This window comes from Carassius gibelio, chromosome A13, assembly GCF_023724105.1.
Source record: "Carassius gibelio isolate Cgi1373 ecotype wild population from Czech Republic chromosome A13, carGib1.2-hapl.c, whole genome shotgun sequence".
NCBI lineage: Eukaryota > Metazoa > Chordata > Actinopteri > Cypriniformes > Cyprinidae > Carassius > Carassius gibelio.
In genome coordinates, this window is record NC_068383.1 from 16,719,942 (window position 1) to 16,730,026 (window position 10,085).

Sequence of the window (10,085 nt, forward strand, 5' to 3'; positions counted from 1 at the left end):
AATATAAATATGTAGACATATAGGCTAAATTAATATAAATATTTAAAAATCTATAATATATATTTTTACATATATTTATTTAGCCTATATCTCGTGTGCGCTTTGGTCTCAGTGTGGTTCAAGGCTATAATTTAACGAATGCTATTTAATTTAACAAAGTGTCGCTGCTCACAATATTGTGGTTGTTTTTTACTTACAAATGAGCCTAAATATAAATAATATTTATAAATAAGATAAATATAAATAATATTAAAAAAAGACGGTATTATAAGATGGGTCCTCAGGTTGGACGTATTTGAACGTGATAGCGGAATCTTTTTGTAGCAAATTCTACAAATGGGCTCATTAAAATTGCCTGGAAGTCCTTTTTCATCAGGTTCAAAGCCAAAATGTGCCCATATTGGCGACGTGACATTTGGCTTTGCTACCAAGTTAGCCCTCTCTGCCATGTTTCGATGGAATAGTACCTTAAATGCGCAATTGTCGGCTGCGCAACCACGTGAGAGAATTGTATTAAGCAGAATAAGCACGTGCAATTAAAAACTGAGGTCCTGCTTTTTTGGCTTTCTCATGAGTCATCCGCCTGTATTTTATGCTTTAGTAAAATGAATATATAGGCTACAAGACATTACACAGGTACTCTAGTCAATACAAATGGATGGTGCATAGATACATAGATTATTTATTTTTTTTTTGTGCGGTGATGACGGTTACAGGTTTAGACCCGCGGTAGGCGTCACGTGACCGCGGTATTGCGGTAATGCGGTAACCGTCCCAGGCCTAGAACAGGCCTTAACCACCATTTCAATTTAAGAGTTTTCAAAGCACCATCAGAATGGACTCATGCTACACCATGCTACTTTAAATAAGTGATTCATTGTTTCCCACTGATTTTGATATGTAAAAAAACAACAACAAAAAAAGACAAATATTGACATTTATAGTGCAAAAAAAAACAAAAAAACAACCACACTAATTTCTAAGCTTACCTGACAGTAGCTGGCTGGCTGTACACTAGATAATTTTCAAATCTTAACTGATTTTTAGTTTCATAATCCTCTGAACGCACACACTAGACGATTCAACCAGAACACACACTTGATGATTGTAGGAACGATTTCACAGTGACACGTGATCTCACAGACACTTGCGAGATCAAACGGGACTAGAAAAGAAAAACAATCATTCAAGGTAGCAAATCAGGCTTAAAATTGGCCTTAAAATTATCTAAAGTGCAGACTTGTTGTGATCCTACACTTAATAGAAGTTTTAAGGTAAGGAATTAAAATTGATTAAGCAGCTCAGTTGCCTACTGCCTTGGTTTCATCAGATTATTCTACAGGAGTGGTTCTCAACCTTTTTTTTCCAGCGGGCAGCACTATGGTCCAAGTGCAAGTCTCGCGGGCCGCACGCATATAATTTACATATTACATCACCAATACAAACCAACCTGATTTATATTATTATAGCCTAAATATTATGATATCTAATCTATTACATTCATTGAAATAAATAAATAATTCTACTCCCCATAAATAAAACACCTGATGCTGTCGGGAGCTAATCAAATATGTGAGATTCAGCTCGAAAAGAATAACAGCGCAACGAAGTTGCGATTGTAAAGCCTGTGTTACTTTACGCATGAGCAATCCGGACACGGCCAGCGTGGACGCAGACTTCTTCAATTTATACTTCCGAAAGCGCACGCTGATGGTCCGCTCTGCAACAAACATGTTAAACAATTTCCCAGAATTATTGCACATCTGACTGTCTTTATATTCTTTTATTGACAGATTGCACAGGTTCGAGTAGCAATGAGCTTCTTCACACTGCCTGCGCATGTGCAATTGTGCTTTTGCAACCTTTTGACGATTTTTACGTCACGCGGACTCACGGAAAGTTTAACAGAGGCTTTAAGATGCAGTTTGTAAGACACGCATGGGAGCATGACCTGACGTGCAACATTTCAGAAAATCAATGTAGCCAATGTATCAATGTTCACAAATGTAGCCTGTTGATCCAAATATGGAAAGCATTTTTTTATTTAATTATATGAATTTCTCTCCAGTGATGTTTTGCCACATTTCTTCAATTAAGGATTGCTACGTAGTATATGGTGTTTCCATTTGCTTGAACTTCTTCAAGTGAGTTGCGGGGCAAACCGAAAATCCAGCACTTCTCCTTCACTACTTATACTGTGAATGTTCTTGTTTGTACATGTTCATTCGCTGTCATTTTTCACATTTTTTTTCTCCTTTAAAAACAAATTAGATACGCAATATTATCTTATAACTAATGGCTGTTGATGACTTTTTGAATTGAATTCTGCCAAAGTGCACGCTTGTATGTGTTCGTTAAATGCGTAACGTTATGCGATTAGATCTGCTCATGTCTGAAAATAATATGAAAAAACAACTCACATAAAAACATTAGGATATAGCTTATATTTCATTAGTATCCTAATTTTTTTCATTACTGTAAAAAATATACATATCTTTTTAATTCAGCATAGGGTGCGGGCCGCATTTGAATTCGTGACGGGCCGCACTCCCACGGGTTGAGAACCACTGGTCTACAGTCATTAAAAAAGACCCTTCTCAAGCCTATAGGACTGCAATATTTCTACAGATTCCATGTAAAGCAGAAGTCAGATCAGTCAGCATGCATTCAAATCAAAAGGCAAAATTTTGTGGTATCTAAGTGGTATTGCAATCATTTAATCAATTAATCAAGGAGTTTGTAAACATCAGCAGGTCTCCTCAAGGTTCAGAGGGATTCAAGATAATGGGGTTAACAAGTGAACACAATTTGTTAATCCACTCATGAGATGCATATAGTACTTGATTAGCTACTGAGCAAAGGCTTTCAAAGCCGATAGATCCAGCAAACAATGGTACTTCATCAAAGCCAATCTGATAAAAAAGTAAACCACAATGAAGACTTAGCAAAATTAGATCTGTTGCACTAATCACCTATAAAAGCTTTACGTTTTATAATGGAGCACTCACATGTCAGTAGAGGTGGGCAATTTTCCCAAATTATTACATCATATTATCTTATAACACCCAATCACAAACCTGGCACACTATCTTCTTAAATTTTAGATGTACTATAAAGAATATCAAGACTGGAAAAAGCATATAGGCTTATGTACTTGCTGGATTTGAACTCTGCAGTAGAGCCCGACCCATACATAAATTTGTTGATTTTATCGGCCGATATGCACCAACATTATTATTATTTTTATTTTTTTACAGAACATGAAACGCAAATAAAATGCTTGTAAATGGTGTTTTATTACATAGCTTGTCCAGCAGAATCTGGTCTACTGTTTTCTGCTGGCGATCTGGATGAAATGCTTGAAAGCTTAAGTGTTTGGAATACCTTTGAAAATTTTAACAGCCATATCTCCGTAATGGCATGGCAGATACGCACCAAATTCAGGGGACCCCTTAAGCTTAAGGAGCTCTCTCGTACATTGAATTAAGTGTACGTCTAAAGGCCCCCTTTCGATTGAGACCACCGCACGTAGATAGCCCCCAGGGTCCAATAGTTACCGGCGGTCAAAACCCTAACCTAATCCGGATTATTATTTATTTTTTTTTACTTAATGTTTAAAACAGCAGGTTATCAATTTAGAATATCAACTTATATGAAGTGCCACTATGCATATTAGGGATGCACCGAAATGAAAATTCTTGGCCGAAACCGAAAACCGAAAAAGAGAAAACCAAGGCCGAAAACCGAAACCGAAAGAAATTATGCCAATTATTAGTACCATTGCATTTATTGCTATGACCGTGTACTAACTTTACTAAAATTAAGACATTGCAATTGCATAAATTAATATTAAAGTTTCAAAGATAATTACAATTACATAACTTATTTAAAAAAAAACAACATAAAAATACATAATTACAAATGATGCAAATATTTATTAAGCACATTGCAACAATGCACAGTATAAAATAAAATTCAAACTAAAAATGTATCCCACTCATGTGTATATTTAATAACAATGTACAGGCCTACTGGCCTGCAGAAAGGTTTTAAAATGAACAGTTCTCTCATAAAAACAAAGTGCATTTAGGTGAAGTGCATTTGAAAATTTTCTCTGTAGGACTAGAAAGTGCATTACTTCTCCAGTTGGCAAGACTGTTATCACTTCTGTGGATGGGGACTTCAGGCAGATAACCATCTAGCTGTTGAGCAGTTGAGCTTGTCATCTGCCTGACATTTGAGACATATTTGAGAGAGTGTATTTAAATAGGGCCAGGGCATAAATAAACATTTTTATCAAATGAAAGCAGAAATCTAGCAGAAAATCTAGCATAAATATGGCTACAATCTGATATTATGTATGTATATATGTTTGTGTGTGTGTGTGTGTGTGTGTGTATATTATATATAGTAGCCTAAGATCAAAATAGCCAACGTATTATTATTATTTGAGGCACTTTCTTACAGACTTCCACTGAACATATCAGACAACGATGATGGTGCAGAGACGAGTCTTTTTTTTCTGCGCTCTGATCTGTCTCCTGCACTTGGCGCTTATCCAGCGCGGCCTGGATCATTTCTCGTGCGCGCTGCCTTATTTCCGCATCTAAGTAATGGTCTTTATAACGCGGATCAAGCACATTTCGCGATGAAGTGCAGAGGATCCGACAAGATCTCAGTGAGACGTGTGCTAACAGACTCTATAAGACTGTACTTTTCTTTGTTTTCACTTCGTGGTCCGTCTTAATTTCTTTATTAGGAGACGCTTTAGTGCTGCGAATAAAGGAATACGAAGAGAGAGAATGTTCTCACTGGTGTTAAGTGAATGTCGCGTGGAGCTCGTGGTCTGCGCTTTGCAGGCAAGGGGCAAGGAACTCGACCGGAAGTTGAAGTCAGATGGGGGCTGCCATCTTTTAGCAGAACTTCACTTGCGTTAGCATTCCCATTGACTCCCATTCATTTTGGCGTCACTTTGACAGTGAATAACTTTACATCTGAGGCGTTTAAAGACTCTGTTTGTCCATTATTTATTTCTAAAGATACACGACAATGTATAAAGGGCTCCATTACCTTCTATGTTACATTATGGCCCCGTATAAACAGTTTTTGTAAAAAATAGGCTAACGATTGCGTCATAACCACTCGGCTCTCTGTCGCATTACCGTACAGACAGGTGGAGAAGCTCGCAGGCAATTAACTTAATATGGCGTACTGGCGTTACATTTTAAAATACTATACAAAATAATTAATCAGAATACTTACTCCTGCTCACTCACGACAAAGAACTCCCCGCTCAAGCTCGCCGTCTCTGCAAGATTAACGATGGCAGTTTGCACGCACAGCTACTAGAAGATTTACATCTGTCAGACAGGTTGCTGACGTCGTCAAGCTTCGTTTGAGTCTGCGCGTCAGAAACGGAAGTGCTAAAAAACGCTAAAACTGGACTTCATTTGTCTCAATTGAGTTCCAATGGGGTCGCTGTGTCCATTTCTTTTACTGTCTATGTTTGCAGGTGCACGTGCAGGTCGCGGTTTCTGTTTGCGTCATCACAACATTTCGGCCGTGTTGTTTCGGTGATAAAAGTCTATCGGCCGAAAACCGAAAAGGCCATTTTCGGCCGAAAATTTTCGGTGGCCGAAATTTCGGTGCATCCCTAATGCATATCCAACAACATTAAGCTAAATGAAAAAAAAAACGATTCAGAACAGGCACAAACAATAACGTGACAACTTAAACAGCAGCAGGAGTAAGGCATATAGCCTAGCCTAATTTATTTCTTAATATTGTTTGCAAGAAACACCAGTCTATCAACTTGATCTGGATTAAGTGCGGCTCTCTTTTTATTTACAATGTTACCCGTGGTGGAGAACACACGTTCGGAGCGCACAGACATGCCTGGCTACTAGCTCTTATTCACTTAATTTGGTCATGGGCCTACGCTATAATACGTCTAGAGTGCCCTCTACTGGATAAGATGGCAAAGAATAAAATAAAAAACAAATGGTCTAATCACAGACTGTAAAAAATGCACTACACGTGGCATTTTAAAAACCGGATATTTTATTTATAGTTCGATTGCGGATATTTCACGTCATGTTCGAATGCATATTCGAATATCGAATAAAAAGTGACAGCACTACTACCCATTTTACTTCAGTCAGTGTTGCCAAGCCTGCAGTTGTTTTTCCATGGGTCGAAGCGACCTAAATCCCAATAACGTGATATTTAGCCCTTTTTTTGTTTTGAAAACCTGGCAATCCTGATCTGAACGCACGTGCTGGAGATATACTACTAATCACAGGAGAGCCTTTACTGAGGAGATGCGCATGAAGATCGCATTAATTTTTTTGCACAGCCCTAATAAAAAGTACAAATACGAATGGTATTATAATGGTATACTCAAATTTAAATAATGGGGAAACCCTTAAGATAACGTAGAAAGAAAAATATGCATCTTAAGCATGCAGAATAACACAAGTGGACTTTGAATGATTAATTGCCGCTTTGAATGATTATGTAATTGTAGCATCCATAATTGCAATCGTGATTAGAAATTTGATTAATTGTGCAGCCCTACTGCTAGCTCACACTGCAGTTTATCAATGCATCAACATAGAGACACGTTATATAATTTGGCCAATCAGCACATAAAAGGACACCCAGAAAAACGAATTGTAAGAAAACCGCATCGTGTTTTGTAGGGCTGCATGATGTGTCGTTTAAGCATCAATATTGCAATGTACGAATCCACGATAGTCACATCGCAGGATGTGCGGTGTAGGCTGTCGTAGTTGATCCGTTATTCATTAACTGTATGGGCCAGCTGCTCCCCGGCCCTTGATGAATGTGATTCGCGGATTAATTGCACAGCTTAACCATCATAGAGTGAAAGTTTATCATTTACATGTGTTTTTAGCTCCTGTCAGTTTAACAGGGCAGAGAGAGAGAGCGAGAGAGCACGCGAGAGAGAGCATATTAATCAATTGACACGATGGTGTCGATATTTAAATAATTTAAAATGAGAATGTAAGTGTGCTCACCCCATTTTTGTTTGTAATAAAAAATTAGATTATATTTCATATCGCAAAATATATCGCAGAAAAAAATATCGCAATGTCATTTTTTCCCAATATTGTGCAGCCCTAGTGTGTTGAGTAAATCATCCCTACGGTTTTAACTTTATTTTTTACCAAATAAATGCAGCCTTGCTAATGTTTGACCGGTAATGTAGTCTACAATGCACTCCTGGGATAAGGCTTCAGTGTGGGGGAAAACATATCCAGGTTAACATCTTACGGTTAGTAATGTTCATACCAATTTCAATATACAAAACAGACCAAGGAAAGCCTAGCATCTACCAGCAAACCACTCATAAACCATCCCTATTATCAGTGGCCAAGCACTCTACAAACTTTCTGGGTTATTTTAGGTTCTAACATCATCTGTGCCCTTGCCAATGTCTGTGTAAGGTGTCATTAGGGAATGAAGCAGGAGAAGACATTTGCGTGATACATTGGTGTTAAGCTGCATTGCCTATAAAGTAATGTGGAATACAAAGACCCTAAAAGCCTTTTTGATGAAATCAGTACACAGCAGGCAAAAGTCCAAGATCCCAGTGAAAAACAAACTTTAGAGCTTGGGCAAACATGAAAAGAATTTTACTTTGACAAACATGGAGCAGCACTCATCAGTGGAAGTTTTATTCTTCTGCAGTCACATGAAAAGATGACTGGCTAGAATCATACAAGCAATTGCAGATTCACCTGTATTTTTCACATATTTTTTCAAACGGATAAAATTAAGTGAGAATGAATTCACAATCCTCCAGAAATGGTGTCTGCAAGGTTTCTGTTTTGAGGCAGTACAACCTTTAATGACATCAGCTCTGGCTAGAAGCTTGACAGTATTGTGCAATTATTCAAATATTAACCAGGTGTTGCATATTTCTTTAATATGCTTGAAGCCAAATGAAACACTGGAAATATTTAAAAGTCATACTAATTTAATAGATCTAAAATAGACTATATCAATCAATATTTATATTACATTATACATGCCTCTGCAACAAAGCTCCATATTTCAGCAAATTTATCTTCATCTATGAAATTAATCGCATAAATCAAACTACAATGTTAGATTTGTTTACCAGATGCAGTCTGCGTAGTGACTTAACTGTCGGGGAAACAATCACATAAAATTAATAATTAATTGCATGCAACAACTTATTAAGCTATTTTTGGTGCTATAGCCTCTTGACCTATCCAGCTTTTCCTATTATTTTGGTTATAAAATAATATTCTGGTATATATACACTCCTCTTTTTGCTGACGTATACTCCCAAACCACCAGATACATTTATATCAGTTTTCATTTGTTTTAATTTTTTAATTCTACAGACTCTCATCCAGTAGTTCTCTGATCCTATGACTGACAGACAAAAAATATATATATATATACTTTATCATCACGCTGTCACTGATGTTATTAGATCAGTCTCTGGAAGTCTATGCACAGCAGCTTCTGAATGAATTTCACATCTCAGCACTTGTATAAATAAAATAAATAAATAACCCTCCATCATAACAAGTGAAATTCAATGCTACAAGCACACGGCACAGAACAAGAGGTTGGCTGGTTACTGTGGAAGTCTTATTAAATTGTGTTTCTTAATTTATTTGTACAGTAAATCACAAGCTTCCTTGTGAGTTTGATTTTATTATTATTTAATTTGTGCCATAATGTTTTCATCAGCTAATTTCAATCACACTTACAACCGCTTGGGTGAGAAATGAACCAGGGTTTGAAGAACAAAATCCTACCAGCAATAAAAGTGTCATCAAAATCCAAAGTTTCAGAGGCAAATAATAATAATGAAATTCATGTAATATCTGATAATATCTCACATATATAATACATTACAAGTGGATGTTCATTCAGTTAATAGTAACGTTGACTAAATATTTGACACAAAATGGTGTTTAATTTAGGATAAGGTCTTCATCAAGTAAAAAGTTTAGTTTACTCTGATAACCTGCTAACATGGGCTTGTTTTATGCACTGATGGGGGGGGGGGGTGACATATGGGCCTGTATTTACATTTGATACAAATAAAAACAACCAATATTACACCAGAAAAATTAAATGCCAGGACTCTTGTTGTCTTTGGAAAGCGTGTCTACTGCAGGAATTAACGTGATTGTTGTCAAAATCAATTTAGCTACCGACGTAAACAGCATCAGAGACATTATAGACACACTAAACAGTTAAATTCCAAATAACGTTACCTAGGATACTCAAAATGGTAGAGGTAGAGGAGGCAGCAATACAGGTTAATTGACTGGCTCTGAGAGCAGTAGTTACAAAACACGACCAGCCCGGCAGATAACGCTAGCCTGCTAGTTTGTCTGACAAATATGGTGTAACGTTAACTTACATTTCTTAAGTCGAATTTCCCCTTCCAGTAGACGCCACGGTCCAGGCGGCCGTCAAGTGTGACTTTCTGACGAGAACCCTATCTCTAAACATCTAAGTATTTGGACCGTTGGTGATATTAGCTCGTTTCGACTAGCGTAGCTAAAGGTAAACCCAGCTAGCTGACTAGCTAATGCGGTTCAATTCACACGGTCAGGTCTGCCCTCAACGGCTCTCGTCTGGGAATACGAGCTGGAACGAACATATTTAACATGCTGTTTCACATCGGCTCAACAACAAAATGAGTGCGACCAGACTTTTGGTTATCTGAGTTGAATTTCGAGCCGCGTTAGAGTTCCCAGCTGCATGTTAAAGACAGGTTACGTGCACTACTCAGTGCCATTGACGGCCGCGCGCTTGCCTTGGGTTCCGTGTGATGGGAGGAGCCATCTCCTCATGATTGATGATGACATCATTGGCCGAGAGGCTGAGAATAAAACTCATTTATTTTGGGTCATATTTACATACTTACTTACCTATGTATAAATCTATTTGTATCTTGGTTTATAATATTGAAATTAAGCCTCAAATAAAAGTCTCAAATCAAAGTCCCCCTTCCCTGTTGAAAAAAAAGTAACGTTAGGCCTACACTTTAGCATGCTCTTGAAAAGACT

The 10,085-nt window shown here is 37.5% G+C and overlaps 1 protein-coding gene across 4 annotated transcripts in view; it reads right to left on the minus strand.

Moving 5' to 3' along the window:
• ppm1ba (protein phosphatase, Mg2+/Mn2+ dependent, 1Ba) overlaps positions 1-9,879 on the minus strand; it is a 32,309-nt gene extending 22,430 nt beyond the window's left edge. For 2 of the 4 annotated variants that reach the window (XM_052613298.1, XM_052613299.1), the window contains exon 1: positions 9,434-9,848. The gene's annotated coding sequence lies outside the window, so the exon portion shown is untranslated. Of the gene's footprint in view, positions 1-9,433 lie in introns of all 4 variants that reach the window. The other 2 variants (XM_052613296.1, XM_052613300.1) reach the window with 2 other exon arrangements.
• Between the last annotated feature and the right edge of the window lie 206 nt (positions 9,880-10,085).